Source organism: Haliaeetus albicilla, chromosome 9, assembly GCF_947461875.1.
Source record: "Haliaeetus albicilla chromosome 9, bHalAlb1.1, whole genome shotgun sequence".
NCBI lineage: Eukaryota > Metazoa > Chordata > Aves > Accipitriformes > Accipitridae > Haliaeetus > Haliaeetus albicilla.
Genome location: NC_091491.1, coordinates 21,984,465 through 21,998,770, shown reverse-complemented (window position 1 = coordinate 21,998,770; position 14,306 = coordinate 21,984,465). Strand labels below are relative to the sequence as shown.

Sequence of the window (14,306 nt, the reverse complement as noted above, 5' to 3'; positions counted from 1 at the left end):
GGTAAAGCAGACCCACAGTGTCTGCACAAGGTGGAATGAATTACCCTCTAAAGGTCCTTCTTCTTCTCTGTTGCCTTAGCAGGTTGTCGTGGTTTAACCCCAGCCAGCAACTAAGCACCACGCAGCCACTCACTCACTCCCCCCCTGCCACCCAGTGGGATGGGGGAGAAAATCGGGAAAAAGAAGTAAAACTTGTGGGTTGAGATAAGAATGGTTTAACAGAACAGAAAAGAAGAAACTAATAATAATAATACTAATAAAATGACAACAGCAATAATGAAAGGATTGGAATGTACAAATGATGCGCAGGGCAATTGCTCACCACCTGCTGACCAACACCCAGCTAGTCCCCAAGTTCCCGCTCCCCAGTTCCTATACTAGATGGGACGTCCCATGGTATGGAATACACCGTTGGCCAGTTTGGGTCAGCTGCCCTGGCTGTGTGCTGTGCCAACTTCTTGTGCCCCTCCAGCTTTCTCGCTGGCTGGGCATGAGAAGCTGAAAAATCCTTGACTTAGTCTAAACACTACTGAGCAACAACTGAAAACATCAGTGTTATCAACATTCTTCTCATACTGAAATCAAAGCATAGCACTGTACCAGCTACTAGGAAGACAGTTAACTCTATCCCAGCTGAAACCAGGACACAGGAAGGCTGGATGACTGGCATGGCCCCGCACCTCGTATTTATGCTGTTAAATAGCACACAGCTCTCACTCGGTGTCTGTGGGTGTGCTTGCATGGATGCACATGCCTATGCATGGACTACTTGTGCTTTTGAAATCAGAACATTTTTGTAACAGTTCAGAATGCAAGCTCTGAGTGTTTACTTGACAATCAGGAATAACTTAGGCAGGTTCATACTAGGAGTATATAAAAAGTACGTAACCTGCATCTACTTCCCTTCAGTGTGCACTGCATTTCCTTAGTGATATTTGGGTAACTTTTTTATTTGTATATTACTTGATTTTTTTTCTACACCTGAGAGGATCAGTTATGAGGCGGACAGATGTTCATAAGTCAGATTTACAAGCTTAAAAACTTCCTACAAGGTGCCAAGCCATTCTGTACTCCTAGATACCTATTCCAATGCCTGCCACCTTTCCGCTTCCGTGTATGAGAGGAATGCCTTTTCATGATGATTTACAAGAAATTATTCAGTAAAACTCTCTATGGTCCATTATTAAAAGCCTTACAAGCTTTTTTAAAAAGTTTGTAAAAGTTTTAAGTGTCGCGCTATTCCCCGTTTCGTAAGAAGGGAAACTTCAGCAAAAGGGGGAAATTCAGAGAAGCTGAAGAAGTTGTGCGTGATCCGAGAGGAAAACGCTTATTTGGGATTAAATGGTGCCCGTCTCCGCGTGTTGAGCCGTGACAGCTGTAGAGGAAGCGATGAGGAGCAGGCAGTAGCATTAACGCTGCTCCACCCTTGGGCTGTCATCTCCGCTTCCCAGCCTGATCTCCGAGGTTCCGCACGTTTCTCACGGACCGGGTCCCCCCGCAGCCTGCCCGGGGCAGCTCCCCCCGGCCCCGGGTGGCCCCGGGGGCGGGGGGGCCCTCGCGCCGGGTAACGCAAAGCACCTGCGCCCGGCCCGGGGTGGGGGGGAGCTGCCGTCTCCGGAAGGCGCCTCTTCTCCCACGGGCACCGCCGGGTCTGGGGCCGTGCCCGTGCCGCTGCCGGTGCCCCCGGGCGGAACCGCCTCGCCCCGCGGCAGGCGCTAGGACCCGGGGGGAGCGCGCTCCGCCGCGGCCGCGAGCCCGCCGAGGTGAGCGGAGCCCGGCCCGGCGGGCCGCGGCCGTGCCCGGCGGCTGTCGGCGTCAGGCGGCCGCGGACGGCGCTGCCCGCGGCGGGTGAGTAACTCCTCCCTGACTGGAAGGGGCGCGAAGGCGCGGGGACCGTCGCGGGGGGCCCTCCCGCGGCCTGGGGGCGTTCCCTGCCCTGGCGGCCGCGGCCCGGGGGGGCGCGGGCCACCGGGACTCCGCGTCTCCCTCGCTTCCGACGGCTTCGCGGCGGTCGCCGGGGCAGACCGGCGCTGCCCCGGGGGTGAGGAGGGGGCAGCCCCTCCCGCCCGCCCGCGCCTCACTGAAGGGGAAGGGGCCGGGGCCGGGGCCTCCGCCGCCCCTCGGGGCGTTCGCCGCCGCCCACGGCCCCCTCAGGCGCCGCAGCCGCTCACGGACGGCCCCAGCCGGCTCTTACGTCCCCGGCGATGTGCCGCTTCCGCTGTCGCGTCCCCTCGCAGCGCCGGGAGGGGCGGGCGGCGGCGCTCCACGCACTGAGCTTCCCCGGCGGGCGGCGCGGCCGCCAAGGGCCGGCCGCCTCGGCTCTGCCCCGCGGCGGGCGCCGCTCGGCGGGCTGCCAGCGCGCGAGGGTGAGGGGGCCGTCCCTGGCAGGACGTGCTCCCGTCACGTCGTGGGTGGTGCCACGTCGTTCCCCGAGTGAGTGTCGCTGGCTGCCGAAGGCAGTTGCCGGAGTGCCGCGGGCGGTGTCCCGGCGTTACTCCTTCCTCAGGCTGGGGTTGCAGTTTCTCCCTTTCTGTCACTGGGGGGAAAAAACCAGAAGTTCTTCTGTTCCGACGTCTTGACGGTCGTGTGCTAAGCGCCTTCAAAATCTGGGACAAAGGCATTGGATACTGCCTCTTTAACTACCTGTTTTAAACTGCACTTTATCAACGTTATCTGATTTATTTTCTTCCTCTTCTGCTTTTATTGCTGGTATTTGTTATCTTTCACATATTAAGTAACAAATTCTACAATATCCAAAACGGCCGAGGAGGGTCACTAGTTTTATGTCCTGACGGTGATCAAGTCTGGAAAAGGTAAGGCCGCAGCTGGAGTGATGTGGAAGCATCCTTCAGCAAGCACAGGATTGCCCGAGGAATAACGAGTGCTGAAGTGAATTATTTAAATAACGCCAATGAGGAGCTTTTCTAGCGTTGCCTCATAGTACCACAGGTGACCTCCTTTCAAATGGCTGTCAGCGATAGCGTCTCTCTGGCATGGTGTTCTAATGTTCATTCACGTTTGTGGCAAAACAGTATCTTTGCCACCCCGTTTTTCACATAGTGTTATACGTACCACTGTTGTCACACGGTGCAGCTTGGCACTTCCTTTAGCATACTGAAGAGATGCGCAGTTCAATTCATAATTTGCTTCAATCTGTCATCTCCTTAGCTTTTGTTGAGTGCTGGACAAGGAAGTTAAAATATCTTAAACTTCTATGTTGTTTTTCAAGACACAGAAGAAAAAGGGCTTTAAAGAGAATACAAAGGATAAAAGCAAACATTTGCTTCCAGTGTGTTGCAGATGGATCTGAATGAATAATCCTTGTTTTTGTTTTCCTTTTGTCCCAAATACAATACCTGTGAGACCCTAGAGGACCTGGAAGAAGCAGAGACCTCCATGTGGAGTTGCCTGATCTTGCATTGACTGCCCTTAGAGCCCAGATGACGCTTGAACTGTTGAACCCTTTCCCTTCTCTGAAAAGGGTTTTGTGGTGCAAAGAAATAAATCCCTTGGATTTTTGCCTTTCTGCTTCTGTGTGGGTAAGGGTCCATGTGCCCATTGCAACGAATGGTTAATGGTGACACCAGACGTGTCAAAATATGATTCTGCATGGACAGATTCTAATGTGTATTTTAACGTGAGTGTATTAAAACCTGCATATGACTTACTACTCTGTGGAAATAAATGTGAAAATCATGCATTTCGGTAAGCACCTCTTTTATAAATCAAAATTAGAGAGTCTTCCTTAAATGATGCCTTATAGTAGTTTAGATGCCTTTGGACCACTAGGACAAAGAGGCTGGTGTCACTGAAGACTTATGCTTACGTCTGCATTTGATGTTAGTGGCATTTAATCCTTATTTATTTCTGGAAGGCTTTAGAAGTTAAATACTGTCGGAGAAGAATTTGTAGATAAGCTCAATTTTTGGGTCACCAAAGTGAGTTTTGGTAATCTTCATTGTGGCAGCAGCATCACACCTGAAGAGGAGAGAGATGGACCTGCTGTGCACTTCACAAGGATGTTGTTATTGATTATGACCCATATTCATTATAATGCAACAATTATTTACTGAAAGGAAAAAAAGCAGTAGAGAAGCAGGCAGGAATTCTGTTGCTACGCTGTTGTTTTACAGCGTTGTCATGTGAGCAATTTTGTAGTTGTGCAATACATTAAAAAACCCCAAACAGCACTGTTTTGCACTGCTGGTTTCTAGCTCTTTTTTGTATATGAGGCTGCAAATAATACTTTCTTGCTACCTTAATTTCATAAGGATAGGTAGTGAATTTCCCAAACCAAGACTAATTTGTTTTCCAGATGCAAGCCTGGGACTGGTGTTTTCTAAATGTTAACTGGTCCTACAGGAATTTGAACTGGCTGATCAAAGTGGCTGGTTAGGTGGCATCAGGCCATAAAACTCTCTTTATTTCAATTTCCATTTTGCTTTTCCTTGTGCCTGTTCTTTGCTTTGGTTTATTATGTAGACTTGGTTTATTGTAGAAGTTTACCAACTGCTGATAAAATAAACTCGCACATTAAACCAGTGTGAAGCAAAGTATTTCAGCTTTGCATTGGAATAAAGCATTTGATTCTAACTTTGAATATTCATGAGTTACCCACTTTTAAAATATCAGTGCTACATCCATTTATCTTTGGGACTTTTTCCATCATTAGAGATACATAATCCCTGATCTTAGACGAGTAAGATTTCTTAATCTCCAGAGGCAAACTTTATGTGCAGTTCTGAATGCCTGTTCCAGATGCTGAAGTAGGTGAGAGAGAGATCTCTCTGGTGCTTCAGCGTTTGCTTCTGGGAGGGTCAGTTCTGAATGGGATACATCCATCTGGGGTTTTTAAATGATTTAACTGAATTGCTTTAAATTCACTCTTAATTAGTCTAAATTAAAGCGGTGTCCTTTTGGTTTGTATTAGTTTTTAAAAGTGCAAGCTGCTTTAATTCTAAATGAGAGTATCCACACTGGGAAATACCAAGCTCCCCATTAAGTGTTTTTGTCTAGTCAAAGATCTTGTAAATTCGTCAATCTAGACAAGTCTGCAGATTCTGATGGTGAAAAGGCTGACCCCTGTTAAAACTGCTGATAAAGCTTTTAGCAACTTCCCCAAAGTCCCTGTCTCAAAGCCTGTTCATTGGCCATGTGTTAAGCAGCCGTAAGGCACAATTACACAGGCAATAGTAAGTGTAAAGGACAGTTGATTTTACTTGGAACAGGGGCAATGTAACTCGGCTATCAGTGCAACTATTCCAATTATATATAGTGGGTTTTCTTCCTGAGATAAATATTGCTTGTGTTCAAGACTCTGATTTTGAATATTTTACTGGGCATGGTTCTCATTTCTTTTATACTTGTCTTGCAATAGTCATATGAATTATGTGCTTTCAGTGAAGTTACTCCTGATCTCCTTTTAAGTGAATTCTTAAGAGAATTTCCATCGTAGGTCCCTTTTCTGTGTGGCAGGCTCTGTTAAAACGTACACAGATCTAATTGTGCCTGCAATACCAGTTAAGTATGGTGTGTGCCTGCAATTGGGTCCTGTCTCACTTTCTCTTTGGAAAGGAGGTGAGTTGACTTCCCTTACTTGGGTTCTGTGAAGAGTCTTGGGTATGCTTTGATGCTGGCAAGGGCACAGTTTCTTATACATGTGATCTGACCACTACAGTAATAGCAAGTATTCACTCTGCTCTTCCTAACCATACTGTGGGTAGACCAAGCCTGAGCCACACCTGGACTAATATCCAGTGATGTGAGTGAACAGCAATCATGTTCATCTTTGGGCTTGCTATCTTCTTCACTGCAGTAAAGGAGAGATTACTTGAGAGCCACTCCAACGATGTATGTGAATGGACCCTTTCGTTACATGGGTTTATAGGTAAAATTAGGCCTGCTCCAACGTAATTTAAACGTTTCTTCTTCTCAAAACAGCATTAAAACAAGTAACTTGGTAAGTCTTCATTTCAATTTTTTGACCTTTCACTTTCAAAGCTTTGGTGTAGCTATTGGGTTAAGTACAAACCAAAGATTACAGCAAATGTTTCTTTCATTATTCTAGGCACCTGTTCTGGTGCGTTCCAGTAGTCTTGTAGTGTTAGTTGAATGTCTTTTGACTCTTTTGGCATGCTCTATTATATTCCTCTTAAACCCCAAAGTGCAATTTCTTGGTAAGAATCTTTTATTGTCTATTTATAAAACTGCCCTTTAAAACTCTGCTGAGAAATGGTCTGGTCACAAAGTACTAGTGAATAATCAGCTTTATGCTCTGCAAATACATTTTAAACATCTGTTGAACAAAGTAAGTGTGGAACTTGTCAGTTATGGCCAAATACGCCCTAGATGCTTCCCTTTTGCCCTTAAAGGAAGCTGGCTTTTTGTAGTCTTTCAGCTTCAAGACAAAGGAACAAAATCACTTTATTGGACTATAGTTGTATTTTATTTTAGCAAATATTATGAGTTCCTGAAAGCCCAAATAACCTTAATATGAACTGGCTGTGCTGTGTTGCATATTGCCCATTGGAAGCTCTGTTGAAGTTTCCTGATGTTTACAGTGGCTGCTCGCTATGATAATTAGATGTTAAAGTGATGACCCTTGGGTAGCGAAGAGGCTGTCGAGCATTCTCAAGGGATCAAGGCCCTGTAGAAGGAAAGATGGTAACCTGCAAGCTGAAGGTGAGGTAGAGCAGTGTTTAACCGATACTGTTCATTTTTATTTTGTTCGCTGAGAATAACATCCACTTTAGAAATAGCTGAATGCTTCATGATAAGTAGAGTGCATTTTTAATAAGTGGTTGGTTAATTATAGGTTGTTTCTTTGTATATAATTGCTTCTTCTGGAAGAATGAAGGCTAGGAAAAGATGGTAGATTTCCAGAGAGACTTCTTAAATCCTGACCAAAACAAAGATTATCTAGAATCTGTATAAATTGCTCTTACAAACCAAACTCCCTGCTGATTAAAAAGCAGTAGTCAGATGGAATTAATGTGAATTTTTTATGCTTGCAATCTACCATGACTGTTTTACCAGCCTTTGTTGTCAACCCTGGGTTGCAAACATGGTAGAAGTTAATTTTTTTTTTTTTTTATGAAAACCATATCAGTAATTCTGTTGCACTAACAGTTACCAAATTTCCTGGTAGATGATATTAAGTCTACTTGAATTCAGGAAAGGGCTAATTGATAGTAGTTCTGTGAAGTTGTTATCATGAAATGGATAAGTAAAACATAGTATGGGATGAAGTTGAAATGAAGTGCTGGTTACTCTCCTTCTTCAAGGTAGGATTCTGCATGGCATGTTGGCAATCTGTTCTTTACTGTGTAAATCCTTTGTTCTGGAGTTAGCATCCTCTTACATGCTCCAGTTTGCAGTGAGCCTACTTTTGAGGAGTCTTGAGAAAGGTGAGCTGATGGGTGCCCTGGCTACTCGCAGAAAGCCATTAATGCAGTTTGAGATGGTAGCTCATCCTCCATGTCAGCTATGGTAGAGCAACAGACAGAGAGAAGCCATGGGTATACCTTAATGAGGATTCTATCTCAGGTCTGTCACAGGGAATTTAGTGGACAAATGTACTTCAAGTGAAAAGCTGTCCTTTTTGTCTAGTCACATTTTTACATAGGTAATGACTAGTGTCAGAAGTCAGATGCTACAGATATGAAGCTATGATTTTTAATATATTTTCATCTACTTCTCATTCATTTCCCCATTCATTACATGTGCTTGAGAGTGTTAGCATCCTCTGTCCCTCAGAACTTTCTTGCTGTTGCTTTTTTTATTTTTTAAGTCAGACAATCCTATGTCAATCCTGTTAACATGTCTTTCTGCTAGTTAACTAGCCTAATGTAGCCAGTGCTTATTTCTTCTCCCTTTTGCATAAATAGCATAGATAAGTTTGCCCTTCCTTTAAGAACTGTTACAACATTTTGGTCTATGCATACCTGTATGTTTGCTTGGTGCCCAGAGAATGTGAGTGAAAGCTGATGGGATGAGGAATGGGACTGTTGTCTGTTCATGCAGGGAGCCTGATCAGCAGTTCAAAAATACAGTCAAGGGAGACTGGATTTAACATTGAGGGGTAGGGGTTCCTGTGGCAGCAGATCCTATGCAAGTTGGGTTTATCCAAAATGCTGCATTAATTCAATTACAGCTTGAATGATGTTTACTTCTGCCTGTAAAGTCAAATAACATGTTATTGACTCTCCCTGGGTAATTTTATGGTTTCTTCCTCCTTCCCCATATCTCACCTGGACAGTTGAAACAAGTTTGACGCTTTATCTGGTTATTTGTTCTGTTGAGAGCAGAGGTGATACTTGCAGAAGAAAATTAGCTATGTGCACTCACATCACAGAGAAATACCATAGTCCTTTTTTTCCCTTCCTCTGACTTTTTATGCAAGTGGATGTTTTGGGGTTTTTAATAAGAAATAGTTTGGTGCAAGTTTCTCTGTTTAGATAATAACTGGAAGAAAACAAACTGCCTAGGAGTTGTCAAGTTCCAAGGGTTTTTCTTCAGCACAGTGCTGGCTATTTATGACTATGTGAGCAAGTGTAATTTCCCCCCACAGCTAATTGTGTTGCAGTGGACTGCATGTGCAACTTTCAACCTGTAATTTCTTTTTTTTTTTTTACACTGTACTTTGTTACTGAAGTGTTCTTCAAATGCACATTTTAATTAGACATGGAAATACCCATCTATGTATCCTTTATTTAGATACAGATGTGTTTGGTGTGTACACACACAGAGCATGTATGTCATGTTTATTATAGAAGCTTTCAAAATTTGTCCTTTGTTCTTCTACGATACATCTGCAAAGCTTGTGCTTTTGTGAAATAGTGCCATTTCTTGAGCCATTCCAATACTCTTACTCCTCTTAAAAGTTAAGATTCTTCAAAAACTGTATGTGCTTGCAATTATGCACACTGAGATGGCCTTACTGGTTCTGGTGTCTTTATCCACAAGTAATTGCTCAGAGCATTTGGATGTGGAGTTAAGCACGTATAAATTTTGTAGTAATAAAGACAGTAGTAATATCACATATCCATTTATGTCAGGGGTACTTCCTGCACAATAAGTTATTTGTGCACCAAGTTATTAGTCTATGTGAATAAAGCTACTAAAATCTTGTCTGTTAAGTACAAGAGATATAAGAATTATGAGTTAATATTCACAGATCAAAATATGTGAAGGTTTTGGGGTTCAAACAACTTACTTCCTGGTGCATTTAGATGATTACAATGCATTTATATACTCCAGAAATATCTGAGTGTTCAGATTTAAAAGACTTTTGGAAATGAGAATATAGGAAAAGTTATTGAAAAGAAAGCATTCACTTCTGAAAACTGTACATCATGAAATATTCCTAGTTCTACAGATAGGATATAGTTTGTGGAGAGGAATAAAACATTTTGTTGCAAACTTTGCAGCTTGATGTCTGCTGATTAGCATTGGAATGTAATTATTTGACATAATCAGATGGCATAATATTTTTGGATAGCAGATATGTATGGTTTTGACTGAAAAGGTTATTTCATAAAGATGAGGACGTCCTGCCAGCATCCTGTGGGGTCTCTGCTGGTGGCCTAGGGTGAGAGTTGGAGAAGTACATTACTGTTTCATTTCTTTTACAGATATTGTCATCATGAGAAACATTTGCTACTTTAAATACTCTGAATGTACTCATTATCCCTCCCCAGTTTTGACTCTGTTTCTTACTACCACTCATTAAAATGATTTTTAGTAAGATTAATTCTCATGTTTAAAAAATAAGTAATTGTCTTTAATTTTTTTCTGGAATGAGTGCCCAACTTCAGATGCAACTGCTACTTTAGACTGCTGTTAGAGTCATTAGTCTTGCCTGACTTCTTTTCTCTACTTGTCAGCTGAATTACAGGTTGTCAGTGCCAAAGAATATGCCCTTGTTAGTGGAGTGGAATAGAGGGACAAATTAGCACCTGTTCCCAGCAGAGTTCCTGACCTCTTCTTACTGCTGCACAAACCCACTTGGATTTAGAGAAGAGGCTGATCTATATCAAAGATGTCTTATCCCCACTTCTTTGAAATTCAGTTTAATATATGTTAGAATAGAATATCGAGTCACTTCAGGTGGGGAAATACTTCAGTGTATCTTGCATGGTTGTTTAGTGATGTCTTTTTTTTCTTCCTCTCATATAATCTAGATTGGCAACAAACTGTACTGATACAGAAATGTTCTAAGAATGCATTTATTTTGCTACTCCAAGGGAAATTACAGTACAGCTAATTTGCAAATGAATATATTTAAAATTTCTTCTGTTCAAATCTTGTAGTATTGATCTCACAAGCCAGTCTGAGAGCCGCGTCCTTGTTCAAGATATTCTTTCGAACAGGAGGAAAAGTGAAGAGGCAGTAATTGCAACAGTGATTATCTGTGGTTAATTTGAAACCCTTCCAAAAACACCTTAAAAGGCTTCTGAAAATCAGGAGGACTTGGGGATAAAGTACTGAGGTTACTTGTGAAAATGGTGCTTAGGAACCTGGAACATCTGGAATGCAGACTTCTGAATGTGCTTGTATTACCTTCAAACAGGCTTTAGCACAGAATTGTAAAGCCAGAATTAATCTTTCCAACTGTGGACTCTAAAATCATTTGTACATACCTAGAAAAATGTATAAAATGTAAACTCTGTCATCTTTATGCCTTTCTTTATTTCAGAGCTATCTAGGGTCTGATTGTGAATGCATTCAGAGTTACCAGAGTTCAGTGGACTGTGGGGTTTTACAGCTGAAGGGAAAGAGAAGGGAGCCTGTATTTTTTGGTCACGTTCTTTTCTTCCTCACTAAGCTTCCTTTTCTTCATGTCTTCTGATAAGCATCTTAAACTGAACATTCCTAATGAATGGACTGAGCCTCAGGTGCTAGATGTTCCTATGGTTGCTGGTGAGCCTGGCTCCTTAAGTAGTCTGAAAGAGATAAGTAATACAGTCTGCTGACTCTGGTAAAACTGCTGTGTAAATTCATGCAGTTCACTCAGTTAAGTTCATTCAACAGAAGTTAGGGAATCAAATACGTAATAATTTTGAGTTGTCTGTGGCCCAGTGCTGGAAGAAGACTCGGTTATTTGTTTTGAAAATAGGTATCAAACTTGTATTATTTTATCAGATAAACAGTAACATCCTTAGCAACACGAGTGTGTGTTTATTGGAAATTAGTACATATGTGAAACTAGAGCTAGCTCTGTTTAGGATTGTTAATCTAGCAAATTTTTAGTTACTGTATATGCTCCCTGTGGTAGAAAGGAAAGCGCAGTGCATATGATGAGTTCCTGTTACCTTGAGGTGCATTTTAAAAATAATGTTTATTTTCATGGAAGTATAAAGTTTTATAATCCCTATATTTGATCATTTATTTTTAATGAAACAGATGTGCTGTTAATGCTTTGGTGTGAATGTGCTGATAGTAAGACAGCAATAGTCATGGCGAGTTGTTATGTGCGTGTGTTGGGGCAGAAAATATGTTCAGAGTATGTTGTATTAGTTCTCCTTACCTACTTGCCTCAGATTACTTTAATTTTTAAATGTTCCTTTGTTCAGCCACTTTTTCACAAAATTATATTCTGTATGCTCCTTGCTTCTTTGTATTGTATCATTCCTGTTAATGTGTTGACTATTGACTTTGAAGAATAGGAGATGAGTGGACCTTGCTCAGAATTTTAGAAAGTAACTGATGATTTTGGTCTTTCCTTTTTTAGGGCACAAATTATACCATCTGTGGTGTCTGGCTTGTTTCTTTCTTCTGGGCCTCTTTTTGTCAGTTTTAAAAACTTCATTGGAGAGCTTGAGGTTATCCCAAGCTCTTGGAGGAGGACTTGAGGATGTGTATACTCAGTTGGCTGTGGAAAGATTACTTATCCAATGGGACAATCTGGCCTCGAATATTACAGGCTTTATAAAATTACTTACTTCTATAACGTTTGTTAACAAATACGTATTTTTGACCTGTAGACTTGTCCATCAACTCTCCTGGTTTTTTTTTCCTAAGTCCTGTGAAAACTTAACAGCATTTTTCGATTACTACATCAGTATCTTTTTCTGCTTTGCTTAGTGCATATACATTTATTATACTGAAGCAAGAAAAATACTCTGTTGTAAATATACAGTGGCGTGAAACAGATATGGTAAAATCAGTCATCAAGTATGTCCTTGGCCATAGTATTCAAGTGCCTGTTTGATAAACTTCAAGAATTTCCATGATGAAAAGTAACGTTATTTCACTTTAAGTATTTTGATACTCACATTCAGCATAAATATAGGCTATTAGCTGACTTAAACTTGTCATTTGTAGATTTATTTGCTTAGTATTGAGTTTTTATACAGAAAAGTCAGTAAGCTAATCTAGTTCCTTCAAAATTCAAGTAAGCCAAACTAAAACATAAATCTTTACCTCTTCTAAGCTGTCACTTCCATTTATGAAGGGAATCAAGATGTTTCACAGCAAGCAGGTTAAGATGGTGAGCTGCCCTTAGGTGCTAGCTGAAGTTCTTTACTGTATTTGTGTGAAACTAGTTGGGAGTGTGCCATAAAAGTTTACTTTATGTCCAGTAAAGTAGATGCATCCAAGGTGTCCACTACACACATCATTAAGGCATGAAAAACACCTCTTCTCTTCTTTTGTTAAAGTTACTTATATGTGGTAAGTTGCAAAATGGTTATAAATAATTATCTAAGTAATTAAAAATCAGTTTCTTCCATAACAGTAATAAAGTGCTGTCAGCCCCGTTGGTTGACAACTGTTGATCCTGGCTTTTGGATGGAACTCAATTTTACCTCTTATGTTGAGGACTTGGAATTGTGTCTGCAATTATTTCCAGGTCCAAACAGCACTTATCCAGGAAATTTTTTTAATTTTTTTTTTTTCAACTGCACTTCAATATGTTGGCTTTATTTCAGCCCTGCTGAAATCAATAGGACCTTTTTCTGTTGACTTCAGTAAGTATTGGATTGGGCCCATAATTTACACTTGCAAATAATTGTGGGCACAAAATTACATCTGCAGAAATGGAGGCAATTCCTCAAACCGAGTTAGCTTCTGCTTATGAGTTTTTTTGGAAGGGAATTCAGTAACTGTGTTTTTTCCCTTATCCTTCAGGACTATCAGAAACACAGTAATTTTTAGACGTTGTCAGATCACAATGGCATGATGTATAGTTGCCACCTTGAAAGGAAAGCTTTCTCTAGACTTAAGAGGAGTTCTGCTCCATTGTTCCTTCTGTGATGAGTCACAGGGACCTTCACCACCAGAGAGAAAATGCTGGTTTAGGGTAGACCTGAGCGTTGTCCAGGTATTGCTTGGGTTTTCTGTTTGCATACCTATCAGTCCACAAAGCATTTGATTCTCTGTAGCAAATAGCAGTATAATTAGCTCATGTGTGATCAAAGGTGTAAGACAAAAATGGCTCCTGCCTGTAACAGAAACAAGGCAGGTTTTGTTCTTTCAACCCTCTCCCCTCAAATTCAGTCATGAAACTGTAACAATGTTGGCGGTAGGTTTAGCTGGCAGACACCAAATATTTGCAAAACAAAAGCAAAGCCTTAATGTGCCGATTTAAATGTTTGCAAGACAAAATTCCAGTCTATTTCTAATAGATTGTTTACCTCAGCTGAACTGGAAACTGACTGACAACTTGAAGTCTTACTCTAGAAGATATTTGAACTTTTAATTCTTTATTCTCAAATAGAACTTTATTTAGAAATACTTTATTTAGAAACACTTACTGGTTTAGAAACTTCAAAATTTATAGATGACCTTTAAACAAAGAATACAGTATCAGTGCAAGAGACGAATTATTTGATTTCTCCTACATGCTGGAGTAGAAAGAATTATAGTTAGACAAGATATACTTTCTCTGTACAATACGAGTGGGCCTGAAGCTGGAAGGCAGCATTATGACTATAGCATTAGGACTGATGCTTTTCAGTGTACTGAATCTTCCTTTATGACCTTCATAGTTCAGGAGAAGTTCATAGTGAAATGTTTATCCTCTAGGATAGGCTATGAATGGCTTATTAAAAAGTCATATTGCAAGTTAGGGGAAAGAACTTAAAATGTTCTAAAAAGCATAAACATCTGAAGTTTTCTTTGTGCTGTTGTTTGCCTGCATTAATTCCAACCATGTAAGAAAAACAGCACTGCCTTCCTGTACAGAGAATAAATAACTCTGTCAGTGTTATGACTTTATGAAAATTTCTTTTCTTTGCAAATACTCAGTGTTCGTGAGCGTTTAACTGGAATGACTTTCATCATACTTGGTGTCTATAAGCTGATTT

The 14,306-nt window shown here is 41.3% G+C and overlaps 1 protein-coding gene across 1 annotated transcript in view; it reads left to right on the top strand.

The window, feature by feature from the left end:
- Positions 1–1,582: 1,582 nt before the first annotated feature.
- The window catches only part of SPSB4 (splA/ryanodine receptor domain and SOCS box containing 4), a 185,441-nt gene continuing 172,717 nt past the window's right edge, over positions 1,583–14,306 (top strand). Inside the window, exon 1 of the mRNA XM_069792081.1 lies at positions 1,583–1,848. The gene's annotated coding sequence lies outside the window, so the exon portion shown is untranslated. The remainder of the gene's footprint in view (positions 1,849–14,306) is intronic.